At 49.1% G+C, this 16590-nt stretch overlaps 1 long non-coding RNA gene across 1 annotated transcript in view; it reads left to right on the top strand.

Moving 5' to 3' along the window:
- Window positions 1-15612, top strand: part of LOC102111824 (uncharacterized) — a 36296-nt gene extending 20684 nt beyond the window's left edge. Inside the window, exons 2-3 of the long non-coding RNA XR_015773521.1 lie at window positions 13692-13857; window positions 14866-15612. This is a non-coding gene — a long non-coding RNA (uncharacterized LOC102111824). The remainder of the gene's footprint in view (window positions 1-13691; window positions 13858-14865) is intronic.
- The last annotated feature ends 978 nt before the right edge of the window (window positions 15613-16590 follow it).

The raw sequence follows: 16590 nt of genomic DNA, 5'->3' as shown, positions 1-16590 counted from the left end.
GGGAGGAGGTGAGACACTGTTTTTAAATGGATGAGATGGTCTAATCCTATACACGAAAGCGTTTTAATCCTGTTTAGAGATAACCTGTCTCCTTTTTGGCTTAATATATTATCCTTATACATGGATGAAAACTTTACGCTCTTAATAATTTGGTCCAGGTTTTTTTTTTTTCTTGGCTTATTTCCGTAATGTTTTTTTTAACTTTTTTTTTCCCTCTCGACGATCTGCTCAGAGTAAGCTAGGTTACACTTGGTTACACAAGTTTTATTCGAAATTATTTCCAGAGCGAGGGCTCACTCCTCAGCCAAGAGGACTGATTGATTCTGTTCCTCTCCGCCTCGATTTGATGTGCCTTGTCCTATCGCGGCCAAGCCAATGAGCCGGGATTTTCATGGCATCCCGGAGCAGCCCTTGCTGATTCCTCTTACACCTAACCTGCAAGAAATAGATTAAGCTCTTTTGGATATACTTGCTGATGCATTGCGCTGAGGAAAATTGCTGGGCGTTTGCTTATAGAAACCCATGTTACTGTGAACGTTCTTTTTTTCCCCTAATCGTGGTAACAAATAGCATCAGCTCCTGGAACAGTTTGGCAAAGCCATTCTTGCCTGACTAGTGCTAAACGGGAGAAGCTGACAGCTACCCGGTTATTACCTGAGCTCCGAGTAACCCCCACCCCCAGCAGATAACAAAACATGTTGGCAATAAATGACATTAGAACCAGCAGTCAGGTGCCGGTGGGCGCTTGGAGCACGTTTCCAGGGGGCAGATCCTGTCATCCCGCGCGCAAAGAACGGACCTTGTCTACACAGGAGACAAGACATCGATGCTCCTATATCATATCATCATAACATATCGATAATCCTGTATCATGATAATTCTTTATCATGCATGGAAAATAAGTCTCGTTAACACTTTGTTCGGGACGTTTCAAACGCGCCGGAGCATCATCACCTGACAGCGCCTTATTTACTGCCAACAAGTTGTAGCTCCCCCAGCCCCAGCCCTGGCCCCGTGGCAGCTCAGGAACGAGCGCAGGAGAGTTTTGCCGGGGGTCCCGCTCCGTGCCGGGGAAGGGGCTGCGCCCTGCCGCTGCTCCCCGCACCACCGGACAGCCTTTGTGTCCTCCTGCTGCACACACCCATAATTAATCCTCCTTCTTACCGCTTACGTCCCGGACCCAAGGGGCAACTCAAACCTATTTAGATCGCCTTGGTTGGTTGCACAAATTTAAGTGGCAAATGAGTTATAAACCTAATAACTGCTTTAATAAAAATAATTATTTGATTATGGCAGAAGAAATTTGCTGGAGTGCAGGGATGCGGCTGGGTTTGCGTTTTGGTGGTGGTGAGGTTCATCTTTGCTTGGAACTCAAACGCCTGTAGAAAAAGTTACTCTGAAAAAAAAATCCCAAGCTCAAAGCAAAATGAAAAACAAACAAAAAGCGCCCAAAAATCAAAATTCTGAAAGACTTTATATAAAAAAAGTCGCCCTGGTTCTCAGAGTACCATGGAACATTTCTCGTGATATTCGAAAGAGGAATTAATTTGTAAACAGAAAAATCAATATGAGGTTTGGGTGGCTTTGAATTAATTGAAAATAGTCAACACAGAGGACCATTAATCACAAAGGCTGGTACCTCTTTCGTTTTTCCCCGTTAAGGATGAAGTTTCTGAGCCTCTTTCAAGTGGATTTATGCTTCTGGTTTTACAAGAAAAAGTGAGGATGCAACAAGACGAGTCGCGTTGTCCTCTCTATACTTTTAACGCTAGCATATTGTTTGATTACTAATTCGAGTTAATATGATCTTTATGGCAACATAACAGTGGATAATTGGCCCTTTTTCTGAACAACAATGTAAATCACAATCGCTTTATTATTTAATAACGTCAAACGCTTCGTTGGATTGGCCCCGACAGAGAAGACCTTTTCTTTCTAGGCAGTGTTGTTGAGAAAGAACAATGCAGATCTAATTGTGGAGATTTCAGAAGTTGGCTCCTGTAAATGAACAGCTTAGATATGGAAGTTCCAGCAGATGTCTGCACTTTTCCCTGTGACAAACCTTGTAACCCCCCTTCCTCCCCCTCTGCCCCGTCCTCCCCCCTCCCCGACTTATTGAAGATTTTTTGTTCTCACATCCTAGCAACAACCTAAATCTCCCAGTCGCGAATACACCCCTTTCCCCTGGTTGCTATCCAGCCCTCAGATGGCCGCCTTAAGCGTACACACCAAATTAGCGCTTGGCCCAAGGCGCGCTCGCCCCTCGCTCTCCCCGGGCCCCCCCATCAGCTGCGGGCTGGGGGTGTCGGGCCGCCGGGGGCAGCCGGGGCTCTTGGGGCTCTCGGCGCTGCGCTTCGGCACCTTCTCGGCAGCCCTGTAAACGTACCGGGGGTTGTTTTCCAACTGTTAAGAGGCGACCGCAAGTTGCGCTCGCCGTTATGTGGCAGGAGACGTGTCAGAGCCTGCCGGCCCCGGGGGTGCCCCGCGATGTGCCACCCTCTGGCCTGGGCTGCTCCTGCCTCGGCCCGTTTTGTCCGGCCCCGCTGACCCAAACCCTGCCGCTCCACCCTGGCAGCAGCAGCGAGCCTTTCCTGGCTGCGGGGCCAGGGCTCCAGGGCAGAAGTTGAGCGACTTGTGGCGGGGGGGGGCACCCCAGTGCGCGTCCGCTCTCCGGGCCCGGCCCGAGCTGCGCGCTGCCCCGCGGAGCGCCCCGCGCTTTGGGCGCTGCGCGGCTTTTTCCCTTGCGCTGTGGAGCCGCCCTGCCTGGGATGGGCCGGTCGGGACGGCGGGTCCCGTTCCCCTCCTCACCGCCGCCCCTCCGAGGGCCATTCCGCTGAGAGGAGTTGATTTGGCAAACTTTTGCGGTGGGCGCTGGCAGCGCCGCTGGGCCCCCGCCCCGTCCCAGCTCCCCCCGGCCCCAGCAATGCGCGCTTGGCTGCGCGAGAAAGCCCCGTCATCGGCGTGGGGGGAGCGAGGGGACGCGGCAGGGCCAGGGGTGCCAGCCCTCCGAGCTGCCTGGGGTGTCAAGAGATGAGGCAGGTACACCGAATTCGGGATATTGTCCCTTACTTTAGTGCGGGGTTTTTAGTTAGTTGATTTTTGACAGACCGGCTAAATCCTCTTATGCCGTCAGAGCGGCGAAGCTCCTTTCTGCTCCCTCGCTGTGCTCCCCCAGCTGCCTGCGGCAGGAACCACCGGGTCACAGCGCTGCGGGTCCTCGGGGGTGCCCGGGGCATCCCCCCGCCCAGCCGGGCTCTCAGCGGGGCACCAGACACCGGGGGCACCGCAGCCACATCTGCGACGGGTGGGCATTTTGTTCGTTTGCAAGACCTCAGTTCAGGGAAGTACTGAAAACACAGACCTGATCACTAAAATTACCCGAAAAAGAAATCCAAGTTGAGTGACTCGCCCTGTCTGCAGCCGTGGGAAGCGGTTGATGAATCCCTGTTGACCTTTGAGCTTTTTCGTCTCGAGTGGGTATAAAAATCTTGATTTTTTTTTTTTTTTCCCCCACTAGCTTTGCCTGTTTGTTTGTTTGTCTTACAACTTTACTTCTCCCCGCTGACATCACCTGGCGGGGGGAGCACCGAGCCCACTGAATGCTGCCCGTGGGAGAGCGGCAGCAGAGGGGGCGCAGGGGCGAGCGGGGGTCGCCAGGGCTCTCCCGACCGGCAGCCGCGGCCCCGCGGAGTGCCAAGGGTTAACTGTGCCCGCTCCGAGGCTCCGGGCGGCCGGGGATGAAACTGCGCGATTTCCCCCAGATGCCTTCGAGAGGAGAGCGGGTCCCGCAGCCCCGGGACCCAGCGGGCCGGGCCGGGCAGGGCCGGGGGCGGCTCGGGCGGCCGCCACTCCCCCGCAATGAGCTCATTTCCATGTCTGCGCCTCCCGCAACTGTGAGAAAATCCTCCGGGACATCCCGCGTGCCGATGCTGCCTGGGCTGCCCCTGTCGCCTTGGTGACAGAGCCCGGGGGGAACTAAATAAATAAAATAAACCGAAACTTTTCCCGAAGCCGGCGCATCGCAGGGAGACGGGGATAACCCCGTGGCCAAGCGTGTCGTTCGTGGGCCGGGCCGCCTGAACACCCGCCTGGAGCCCTGCGCGGGGTGGGGGCAGGGAAGGGCTGGTGCAAAAGTGCCCGGGGACAGTTCGGGAGGGGGAAGGGAGCTCTGAACAGCCCCACACTTATCAATAACAAGATGTATAAATATCAAAGTGAAGGAGCCCGAGTAAGTCTTTCTAGAAGCGCGGAGGAAGCTTAAGCAGCTTTCTTTAATGGTGATTTGTAGCTCTGTAAGGGGCACGGATAGCAAATACCCTGCAGGTGCATGTTGTAACACTGCCATCCGGACTTTAATGTAGATTACTCTCCAACTCGTTTGATCGGTCCTTTGAAACCCTTTACAATTGCCTGTGACGAACCGCCAGTCTCAGGTTTTTTTTCTTTGAATAATGCCTTAAGGGTAAGTCCTCGGGGCTTTTAAAGATCTCCAGCACATTTAAAAAAAAAATACAACCCCCCCCCAAAAAAAAAAAAACCAAACACGTTAGGTTTTTACTTTAGAGCATGGGTCCATGTCTCTCAACTTGGGGTAGTTAACAGGCATCTTTTAAATAATTGATCATCTAATAACCATCAACTTTGGAAGGGAGATACGAGGATCTTCTAAAGACCTCCAAACATTTCTGTGGCATTTGGGAACATACTGGTTAAAATTTAGGAGGCACTCAGCCCATCCCTCCTGCTGAAGCCCTGGAGCTGATGGGTCTCCGGTGTTTATGGACTCTCAGCTGGATAAATCTGTGCTGAAGGCCTTTTCCCTGGAAATCGAGAACCTCCTGGGATGGCTTTGGAGAGAAAATTCGTAGGGTGATGCAGGGGAGAAGCTGGCCAGGGAGCCTCCCTGCTGTTCCCCTTCCCTGAACGTCCCGCATCCCATCCCTGCTCTGGGACCCTCGCCCCTGCTGTGTTGGTGCCTTCTAGCGAAGAGTGAGAGGTTTTTGAGTGGGTTAAAGAAAAAAAAGAAAAAGACTCGAAGATACAATAAATCCGTCTGATGTTTCCACTCTCACAGCAAACAACGTTTAACCTTTAATATTTATTCGTTACTATTAATTCAAAAAAATAATTACTGAACTTTTGGCCCTTCAACCTTCACAAGCGGTGCTTTGTTTCTCTAAAATAAACTTGGGAGAAGCGATCCCTCCCTATCAAACTAGGGATTTGAATTAAAGGCCCATTTGGGACACTTGAGACTACAAAGGGTTACACATAAATAAATGCCACATTTGCCTATTGCAAAAGTTTTCTCTGTCCTTTCTCAGTCACAACAGGGGAGGAAAAAGCCGTCGTTTATTATCTAGTGCTGGGCAGGAGCAGCCCCTCCAGAATGTGCTCTTAGATTTGGCCGGCAGAAGAGGGACTCTTTTTTTCCACCCCCCCTCAACAGCAGCTCCTTTTGTTCTCCAGATCTCTTTCCCAATTTCAAGCTTCACTTGCAGATCCTAAGTTTGTTTGTTAATGACGCTATTACCATCTGGCTCGTCCTACTTTCCAAAAGATATAAATCTCCCCAGTTTCATTGCCTACATTATCATCTAAGTGCCACCATAGCTGGAAGAAAAATATGCTTTCAAGGTTGCAAATTCTCTTGCACAGAGCAAGTTCCCCGGGCGCGGGGCTGCCGCCCGCCCCGCCGGGCTGCGCACGCTTGGGAGGGATGCGGCCAAATGGATTTCACCTTGCAGCGATGCTGGCAGAGGGAGAGACGGCAGCATTTAAGTTTTCCACCAGAAACTTAAGTGAATCTCCCCCCACCCCCCCGCCCCCCATCCCTCTTGGCCCCTTTTGTGGCTGTTTAATGCATCTGGCTACTTTGAACCGTTATCTTCCGCGGGGAGAGGGACGCCCGGCGAGGCGAGGGTACGATGGGTCCTGCTCCTGGCAGGTTCCTGTTTGCCCTCACCCAGCGTGACCCCCCGTCTCTCCGACATCACTACATATTCCATACGTGTGAATAAACCTTTCCCACAGGCGTTGTACAGTAAAGGGAAGAAAAGTTTGGGCTCCTCTTAGTGCAAAGCGGCTGCAGATTTGTGTGCGTTTAAGCATAAAGGGACGGGGGGGAGGGCGAGAAGGGATGGGGGAGGGAGTTGGGTCGGTTTGTGTATGGGCTCCACAATGACTCTATTTATTCGCTGCAACCAGCCTGGGCAGATTGAATAGGCGAGAGAGAGACACTCAGCCTTCCCAACGCGTGGGCTTTGTGGGATCCAGTCCCCACGAGCAGATTTTGACTGCTAATTTCCCATTCTCAGGGGTCTCCTGCGTGCCCATCAACCACGGCTCCCCCGAACACTGTCCACGTTTCTAGTCCTTAACCTCTCTGCCTACAAGTTTAGCGTTGGGAGAAGTTTAATCATTTATTGTTTCTTTGCTGGATCTCCGGCAATGTTTCTGTGGATTTAAAAAAAAAAAAAAAAAAAGCTAAATATTTTATTTGACTATATGTATATGCACGCACACACACACACACACACACACACACACACACTATTGTCAAGCGAGGGAAAAGGGGAAAAGATACTCCTTTAATATGGGAAAGAAACACAGCTTTTTTTTTTTTTTCCCGAGTGATCTGATTGTTATAAATAATTATGGATGAAAAGAAAACTCACTTATTATGCACTTCTAATACTGTGACTGCACAAGAGAGCAAAAGGTCCAAACCAGTGATTAATTAATATCGCACTGGCGTAGCTATTTTCTCGCAAAAGGCCTTTCCCCCCTCGCTGCTGCTGAGTTATCATTCCAGCTCGAGTCATGTGTAGCCAGGAAGGGATCTTGTTTATAAATTTATATGACGACCTTTTCTTTGTGTGTGCTCTAAAGTTGATATGGACAAATTGCAGAGGTATACAATTTAAGTAGATGCACTTTTAATCACCGATCATTAAAATGGTTATGTTAAATATACTCAATTACATGCATGACTTCACCCTAACAGTACTTTCTATTCTCCCAGCTGCTCACGTATTCCTTAACTATAGTCAGCAGAAGAAACTCGATTATGCTGAATCCATACATTTCTATGGATTTCATCAGCCTAATTAATGCTTCAGTGTGGTCCATGTGTCTGAATGGTCCCTTTGCTATTACTTGGGTAAGGAGGCAGTGCTGGAATGCAGAGGGTCTTTCTTTCAAAGATACCCATGGGGGTCACTCTAGGACTCTAATGGCAAAGGTAGCAAGTGTTAAATAGCAGAAACATGCAGAGAAAGGGAAGGCAGCGATGTAAAAGGGACATTGATACTGTAGGTATGCCCAACAGGTCAGTGATGATAATTAAAACGCTTAAAGAAGAAAAGGTAAATGGAAAGCTTCCACAATTCGCAGCATGCCTGGTTAAAAGCAAACGAAACAGCGCAAAGAAACGCACCTCGCTGAACCTGACGGGGGAAAAAAATAAAAAAGTTGACAGCAGATTTTTAGACTAAATAACTGCTAGGGCAGCCTCTTCTGCGAGCATCGTGTTTGAATGCCCCGTCCCTTCTCTAATTTTCTCGTTGGGGAAATGCAACGTGTCAGGGAGAGGATGCCCGGCTGGGCAGAGCAGGCGCTCCCACGCTGCCGGTCCTGGCACCAGCGGGGCTTCCTGCAGTCCCCCGTCACTGCAGATGCACGGGGAGCTGGGGGAAGGAGCTCTCCCCCTCCTCTCCACAGCTTTCTTCCGAAACGAAGAAGCGATTAAAATGAAGGGGATGTTGCAGCCTTAGGGGAAACAGCCAATGGCTGCTTTTATAACACATCTTCCCATCTTAGCATTTAGCGGGGTATAAAAGGCATGCGTCCTGCTATTCCAACAAGGTTTTAATCGACGAGAAATGCATCCAGATTTTTTTTTTTTTTTGCTCCCACCTGTTGTAGTAGAGGACCATCTGATCACACCTTTCTCTGGCTGCTGGGAGATGTGAGAGAAAATCAGAACTCTTTCTTGTCACCCACTGCTCTGCCAAAAAGGTGGTGTTGGAGCCCGCATCTCTTCCCTGTTTCTCCACCAAACAATCGACAGTTCAATTGTCCTAACTTCGAGTCGGTGCCTCGCTTCAGCCTTCATCCTTCAAGTGGAGAGAGAAAGCAGGGAAGATTTCAGATCTATAACCAAATTATAACCTAGGAACTTTATGCTTGTCATGCTAATTTAATGACTTTTATAGTAAGTGTAGACTTTCTGTCTTTTGAAATTAGCTCTTCAAAACGCTTTGTGTAATGACAGGCACTAGACATAAGAGACAAATGCACAAGCAATAGTGGGATAATAATCTGGCAAACACTGCACCATTTAATATTAAAATGGAGAACAATGCGTTAAATTTCAGCGTAGAGGTGCATCATTGTCTGGTGCCATTGGTGCACACCTGGGCTCCAGAGTGGCCCGAGAAGGGGGTGTCCTCCCACAGCCGCCGTGCCTGGCTTCACCTGGAAAATGAGCAAACACCAGATGTGCAGTATAAAACAGTCCTTCACCCACTGCCGAGTCCCTGTGCTTTCTGCTGGTGTTCACACGTGCCTGCGTGCTGTAAACATCCTGATTTCGACAGGCTGGTTCTGCTGGGCCCGGCCTCCCGCTCGGTTCCCAGCGGGGGCGTGTGGGAGGGTGAACGCGCTGCGCTCGCACTGCAGGGCTCTGAACGTACACACCCCCTCCCTCCTTGAGAGAGTTTCTGTGCTCACATGCTATGAGTGGTCCAGAAATCTGTCCGAGAGATGGTCTCGATAACAAAGGGAGGAGTAAACCCAAAGCTATAGGTGTATTACTATCTGGGCGACTCACTCATTGCCTATAATTGTAAATAAGGTAAGTTCACACGACGATCGAGTAACGAGGGAACAAGAGCTCCATTTTAATCAGGTGGTTATCTCTCCTTGGTGGAGATCAGAGCTCCATTGCTCCTGGCCTTCTCATTGTGCCCTCCTGCTGGAAATGACAGCTCCTTCAGAAATAACCAACTTGGTCCCTGGATGGGATTTCAGCTCTTTTGCACTACACATGTACCAATTGTCATTTTACAGCTACAGCGAAACCCCTAAATTATATAAGTGTATAAACTGAGCCTCATTAAATCCCCCCTTTTGGATAGCCTCAAGGTTGGAGAGTATATTACTGTAAGCCAAAGAAGACTTAAATTATATCCGAATGGGGATTGAAATGTAGTGGCACTTAGGCACACTTCTTGTCTCAGCTACAGAGGTTTCATTTTTTCCCCTTTAGAGTCTTATAATATTACAAATGCAAAGTTTCCTTATGTCAAATCAAACTATCTAAAATTCTATTTCTTGATTGAGCCTCCGGGGCCCTTTTCGGTAAGGACAAAACCACAAAGATATGATCAAACACCATAGCCTGACCAAAGCGGAGTTTATCGTTCATCTGAGAGAGCTTCCTAATTTGAAACTAAAGCCTTCCCCTTCCAGAGAGCATCTGAACGTGCTGAGTTGTTTTCCTGCGCATGTGTGCGGGTAAACCGGGGTGTGCAGTAGGGACAGGGGACCGAGGGCAGTGTTTACCCCGCGGCTTAGAGCACACCCTGCCCACGGGTTGGTGTTTTCACCCAAGCCGATATGAAAATAACCATTTCGGAGGGAGCCCCGTGCCCGCCCAGGGATATGGCAGGGCCGGGGATTCTGCCCAGGGCCCCTCCCCGTCCCTCGTCCCCCCGTGGGGCGCCCCGGAACCGCTGCCCCGAGTCCCCTTTGGGGCAGCGCTGCCAGCCCCGGGAGCGGGGCACGGCCCCGGCGGGGTTCGCCCTGCAGAGCCCCCGCCAAGCCCCCCAAAGCTGGGTCTGTCGGGAGGGGGCCGCCTTCCCCCCTCCTCCAGCCCTCGCAAGAGGGTCAGTGGTTTAACCAGGCGTCACCAGGACTTCTTTTTATCCCCGGTCCACTGAAGCGTGTGGCTTTTAGTGACTGATGGCCGCTGTGGCTGTACGCGGCACAGTTGCTCTCACGGTGCGTGCTCCAGATGGGCACGTCCCGCAGGCTCGGGGCGGGGGGGCACGGCCGCTTTGGAAAGGCCACCGAGACACTGAGATTTGTTCTGGGTCAACCCTCCCCTAACGCCAAAGTTGGGAAACAACTTTCGCAGCGTGTGTCGGGAAGGGAGGGAGAGGCAGTGGAGCGGCAGCGGGTGCCGCGGTGCGGGGCGCCGGCATTTGGGGCTGCCCAGGCCGGGGGCCGCCGTGGCTGGGGGCTGTCCCCCCACCCGCCCCGGCGCATCGCCCCCGTTCTTCTTCCTCTCCGAGCCTCGGACGCGCAGACAGCACGTTTCCAAACTTTGAAATGCCAAATCAAGTTATTGCTGTGGCAGGAGGCTGCTTTCGTATCTGTGACAGCTGAGTTTTCCCCATCGATTATGTGACACTGCAGTTCATTTACACAGCTCAAAAGCTTAAAGACACTGGAGGAGCCCCCGGTTTAACCCGAAATCCTAACAGAAAGTGAATCAACTTTCTGGCCAGTGTTTAAACTGATAGATCAAAACTTAATTTGGAGAGACAGAAAGGGAGAGAAACGACAGCACGGATTTATCTTGCCCGGCGTCCTTCGCTGAAACTTTAGAAACTGCGGCGTGGAAAATCCAGGGCCGAGATGCTAATGAGAAGGAGCGCGTTGGGTGTTCAGGGATGTTACAGATTTCAGAACGCGGATTACAGCCACTGATTTTTTGAGCGGGTGCGTGAAATAGGTGCCTGGCCCGAGGCTGCCGGGTGGCTCCGGGGCGTCCCTGCCCGCGGGGTCGGGCAGAAGTTCCCGGCCGGGCAGGAGCCTCCCGGGCTCGCCCATCCGGAGCGCCCCGGCCCCGCCACGGGGCGGCAGGGAGGCCTTGGGGAAGGGGGGGGGTGGTGCTGGGAGGGTGGCATTTTCCTCTCTCCCATGGGGACGGGATCGTCCCCCTTATGCTGCCGGGTTCTTCCCTGGGCTTCTTTTAGTGGGGGCTTTCCAGGAGCCAGCCCAGCGCCCGGTCCCTGCCGCTCCCTCCCCCGTCCTCGCCGAGGTTTCATTACTTGCTGTTAGAGCCTGGAAACAATAAAGGATGTGGGACTGGGCTTTTATTGATTATTTGTCACCCTGTATTTGTCAGTTTCAATAACTTTTCCTGAAGTTTTACTTACGGGCACTTGAGCTTTCGGATTAGGCCAGCTCTGCGGATTGCAGTGAGGGGTAATTATCCGCTGGCCTGCTTCCCTGCAGCCGGAGAGAAAAGAGCATTAACGTATAGAATGGGCAGGATCCGGCCTGAGCCCCCCCTAAAGCGCTGCCCGGGCCAGAGGCGGGAGCAGCCGCGGCCCCGCCAGCTGCCCCCGGCCCCCCCGCCGCCCGCAGCCCCGGGGTGCAGCGAGCCCTCGCTCTGCCTCCCGGGGGCCCGGGCCGGGGGGCTCCCCCAGGCTGCCGGAGTCCTCCCCCCTTCCCTCGGTTTAGAGGCGACAGATCAGCCCTCAAGAGACGGTCCCGCTCTCGGGAGGGGGGACCCACGGCTCTGGGGCCCGAACCGGGGCTCTCGGCTGCGGCCAAATCCCCGGGATTCAATTAAAAAGCTGGCTCGCGCCGCTGGCGGGGAGGCGAAGCCGGGGGATTTGTATTATGAAGATCGACTCTTCAGAACTGCCCGCCTGGCAGCCCGGCCGCGCTCCCGCCGGCCGAGGGGACCCGGCTGCCCCGGGCGGAGCCCCCGGGAGCGGCAGCGGAGCCGCGCCGGTGGCTGCGGGGACCTGTGGAAAGCGCGGGGGGCAGCGGCCCCCGCCTCTCTCGCAGTGTTTTCAGAGAGGGGTGTCAAACCTTCCTCGAGAGAAAAGACCTAATCCCTGGCCATCTTCCTCCTCTAATAAGTTTCCTACGTCTTCCAAGTGCTGGTCGCTGCTCCAAACGCGCTCCAGCCATACACATTGTAAGCACGCTGAAGGCGAGCATCATCGTTCCGCGGGCTGGCAGGGTGCCTATCGTGGCGAGGATAACGTTTGATGTGCTGTATCTCATGCCACTGCAAGCTAAGAGACAAGCGAACACAGAGTGCCCAGTTAAACGGGATTTAATTACAGCGGAATGCATTCTCCATGCTGATTAGGAGCAAAATCAATCGGGGGCTTATTTGCCACAATGAACCAATAAAAACCCAATTTATTAAAGCAATAATCTCAGCCCCAAATGGTCTAAATATTATTGTTTCAATGGCATTGAGGGAGTTTGGAGTAAAAGTGTTACACAGCGAAGATCGGGGAGCCCTGCTCCGTGAATTCAGTAGGAGTTTCTAACCCTGATCCAGGAGCTCACTTTCTGGCTCAGAGGTCTTGGAAGAAGGGGGCCAAGTTCCTCTGTATCAGGTCCAGGTGTCTGGGTCCCTGCAGTACCTACAAGGCAAGATGCTCAGTGGTCCACAGCTGTCTGTGCTGAGGCAAACATGGCAAACAGCTTCCTACCAGGTCTTAAGGATTTCCTGCTTTCCAGTGATTTATATGTGCAATTCCTGGAGGAGGGTAGGCCACACAAAGATCCCCAAGCTATAGGCCGACATAAAAGCCTTGTGATATTGTTAGAAAAACATCACATAATGTGCCAAAAATCTCTCTGGTAAGGACGAGGGAGAAAGGGATTCCCTCAGGAGGGTGCTGAGCACCAGGCTGGGGCACGCGGGGAGACTGGGGCACCGTGGTGCCCTCTGTTCCCCTCTCCCACATGAAATCAGTCCCGAGCCATGCCACCCCACGGGGTGCAGGGTGCTCCCCTGGGCACTCGGTGGGAGGCTGGAGGGGTGAGGGAGAGGCAGCGCTGGTGGGCCAGGTCACCCTGGGAATTGCGGGGTCCAGCAGAGCTTAAAGTCTGTGACTCAGGAGATGCTGATTTTGCTTTACAGCTTTCTGTAACTCCAGTCATCTCTGTCCCAAACCGGAGAGGACCTCATTTCCTGCTCAGTGCTGTGCCAGCCACAAGGTCTTTTCATAAGGCTGCCAGGGGTGCCTGACTGCGGGAAGGACAGTCAGTGTTTGTCACCAGGGAATGAGCTGGCATCATAGCTCTAATCTGAGTCAACAACCTGGCTAGCCCTGAGCATGACTTCATAAATCATGGTATCTAATTGAAAGACACATGCTTGTATATAGTGTTGTTCAAAAAGAAAGAAAAAAAATAGAATTTAACAAACACTTTTTTCTTCCCACTAGCCTAATGACCTGATTGTTTCAATTTACATTATTTCATGCAGAGAAAAAAAGCGAAAGTATAAAAACATCTTGTATAGCCATAACAAAAACACAAATGAAAAAATTCATCTCCTAATGAGAGGCTTAGCCTTTTTCTAACACATCCTTAATAATAGGGGAAACAATCTTTAAGTGTTTTTAATTTAAATTGTTTTCATGTTTAATTCACTATTGCTAAATAATATTATGAAGTGTCTATGTATCCATTTAGTGTTGAGGCATATGATATTTCAAAGCAATTGAACCAGTTTTGAAAGGAGAAAGAGTCCTGTACCATGCCTGCATTCACTGTTTTTTTTTAATGTTAGTTAACACACGTATGCTGGACTGCCTTTTTTTTATCCTTCCAGTAGAAATGAAAAGTAAGTCTGGAACAAAAGATCAGTTATGTGCTTTTTGCTTCCCACACCCAAACCTCCTGCTTTATTTTTGTATCCATAGGGTATGTGTGATCTCCTCCCATGAGAGGCAACTCAGCAGCTCGGTCCCCTCTGCCATCTCAGCACTGCCAGTGGAGAAGCCCAGGAGGAGCAGAGCAGTGCCTGAGCAGCAATTTGAATATCCATATTTAACTCTTCAAACAACAGAAGACACTTCAGAACCATGTGTGAGACAAAATGCCATTAAAGTTTCAATCATTAAACCTCTGTTTAGCTGTACTCCAGAAATGAGCAGTTCATAACAAGCGGGGAATACTGATTGACAGTTTGCCATCAGGAGCCCTTAAGTAGGATTTTTCCAGCTATAATGCAGTGTACTCTTCAGTGCTCCCTTTTGCAAGATGCTATTTCAAGTAGAGGAGCATGAGGAAAATTTACATAAAAGCTTTGTATGTAATATGTGATTGCTCTGAAATTAAGAAGCACCAGTTTTCCCCTTATTGTTTCAGAAATGAAGAGTGCACTTTGTTTTCTTGTTTACTTAGTGTGCTCTGTGATCCCTTGATGTGTTTCAAGTGTTTTCTGTCAGCATCATGAGACCTTGCTTACCTGCTAAATTTTATGTGTGAAGTGATTAGTGTTCAAAGTGCCTGAAAAAACCAGCACTAACGATGTCTGACAACTTTTGGGTTTTTTTTTTTTGCTTTTTCCTCTTAAATAATATTTCATGGTACATTAAATAGGTTATGCCGTCTCTTCTGAAAGACCAAAGCAATGTGTTGCTGCATACTTAATGTTTCACCAAGCAGATAGTTTTTAAAAGGAAAAAAACCCGAAGGCAGCATAGAATCCTTTCCCTTAACCTTGTCTCAGCTTCTTCTCAGTTCAATAAGAAGTGGTAGTAACTTGGAGAAAGATAAAGAAAAATAAATATTTTTTCACAATAAACCTCTTAGTGTGTCACTTGTGATCACCAGCAGATATTAGAAATGCTTCTAGTTAAATCCACTGAGCATTATTTCTTCACAAGCTGAAATGTTTTTAGCCAAACTGTTCTCTCGATGTTCGCATCGGATGTACCAGTCAGAGCCAGAGCAGCCCAAGAGAGAAGCAAACAATTAAAACTTTTATGTATTTGATTCTTGATAGACATCCCTACGAGGTAGGTTTTAACGTTTTGGTTTTTTTTCTTCTTAATTTTTTGTCTTTTTTTTTTTTTTTTTTTTTTTTTTCAGTAAGAAGGATAAGCTTGGAGTGCCCAGTCACCGTGGTAACTGCCAGAAAAATTCTCCTGAAGTTTGAAGAGGTCAGCTAACGGGGTCAACAACTCTGGCCTCTCTCTGAGCTGGGCCTGGCAGGCTCCATCCTGCGGTTGGGGTGTTAGCGCAGGCTGAGCCCTGGGAGGTGGACCATTCCAGCTCTGATATAAATTTTTTGAGTCAGTTCACGGCCTGGACTCTCCAGGTGGCCTCCAAAATCGATTGTGACCTTGTGACCCTGTCTAACGGAGGCATAGCATCCAACCTAAGTAAGGATTTAGCCAGGAACGACAGCTTTCCACTGAGTGTTATTGGGGACAGTACAAACAGTTTGGGAAGCAAGGAGGTAGGTATGAGGAGTAGAGGTCATTAAAAGCATATTAAAAAACAATTTTAAAAATCCTTTTTAGTTGAAAGTTTTTATTTGCAGTAGCCATTCCTTAAATAAATCCTTCTGGTAACTATTTTTTCCTTCCATAATAACTTTGTATCAAGTGCTTCAGTGCAATAATACATGAAAAATTGTCACTTTGCATATTCCAAACCAAACTAATATTTTATCTACCTCTGGATTTTGAACTTGTAAATGAAGCTGACTGGCATGTGTTAAACTAAATGTCTATGAAGTGTTTTTTTTTTCCTTAATATCATACAAACTAGGAGACTGCTTTTTAAAATGGGCTATTTATTTTAGATAGTATTTTCCCTAATATGTGCATTCTTTTTAGATTCAAAAGTCTCTTAATCCCTGTAATCTATTTTTAAACTGGGAAATTAGGTAATATTCAGAATAGTGTGGAATGAAAATGTGGGTGTTTCAGTTTTCCTTTACTGGTTTGCAGTACAAATAGAAAAGCTTGTAAACCAATTATTTATTTTTATAGGAAAAAATTGATCATGCTAAGATCAAATTCTTAGAGAACATGATATTTTTTTTCCTTTAAGATTTTAAGCAACAAACTATGTGAGGGATGGAGGGGCTGCAGATTTCTGATTTTGTTGTTGAATCTAGAAACTTGCCCTTCAAGCAAGTGGATTTGCTCTTGTGTTTTATTCCCACTGCTACAAGACCTCGTGCATTGCTCACACGAGTAATTGGTAATTGTCAGATCTATTGGCCAAGGTCCTGTCTCTTACAGGGTCATCATAATCTGCTCCAGTGGGAGCAGGTTTGAACACCAGGGGTAAGAAATGGGGATGAATTTTGCCATAAAATAATTTAAGGCCCACACCTGCACATTCAAATATCCATAGTGACACTATTTAATTCTACCCTGAATACTAATAATAGTTTGGTTTTGGTGGTCATTTTTAACAGAGCTCTGCTGAAAAGAATTTATTCCCATTAGGATGCATGTTGATTCAGGGGAGTGGCTTCTGTGGTTGAGCTTGGGAGGATGAAACTTACAGCCCTCAGTGAGAATCAGAATATTAGCTTGTTTTTCAGGAAAAAAAAATTAAAATAGGACTGTAAATAGCTGGATGGTGAATCTTCAATATTTTCAAAAGCATCTGGGTAATTTTTTATATTTTTAAAAATATATACTTATATCTGCTTTGTATTGTCAACACTCAGGGACCAAGTTCTACCTGACAAACAGGGGATCACTTCTGAAAACAGATAGAACTATTCCGCTGGAATTTTCAGACCAGAAATGCCCCAAATTTTCCCTAAAGCCTCCAGCTTGGAATGAGGAATTG

The sequence above is a fragment of the Pseudopodoces humilis genome, chromosome 11 (genome assembly GCF_049639895.1).
Source record: "Pseudopodoces humilis isolate 2021_Gansu_Grassland_sample_001 chromosome 11, ASM4963989v1, whole genome shotgun sequence".
NCBI classification, from domain to species: domain Eukaryota; kingdom Metazoa; phylum Chordata; class Aves; order Passeriformes; family Paridae; genus Pseudopodoces; species Pseudopodoces humilis.
The sequence above is the reverse complement of the archived record's forward strand: the minus strand, read 5'-3'. Positions and strand labels throughout refer to the sequence as shown.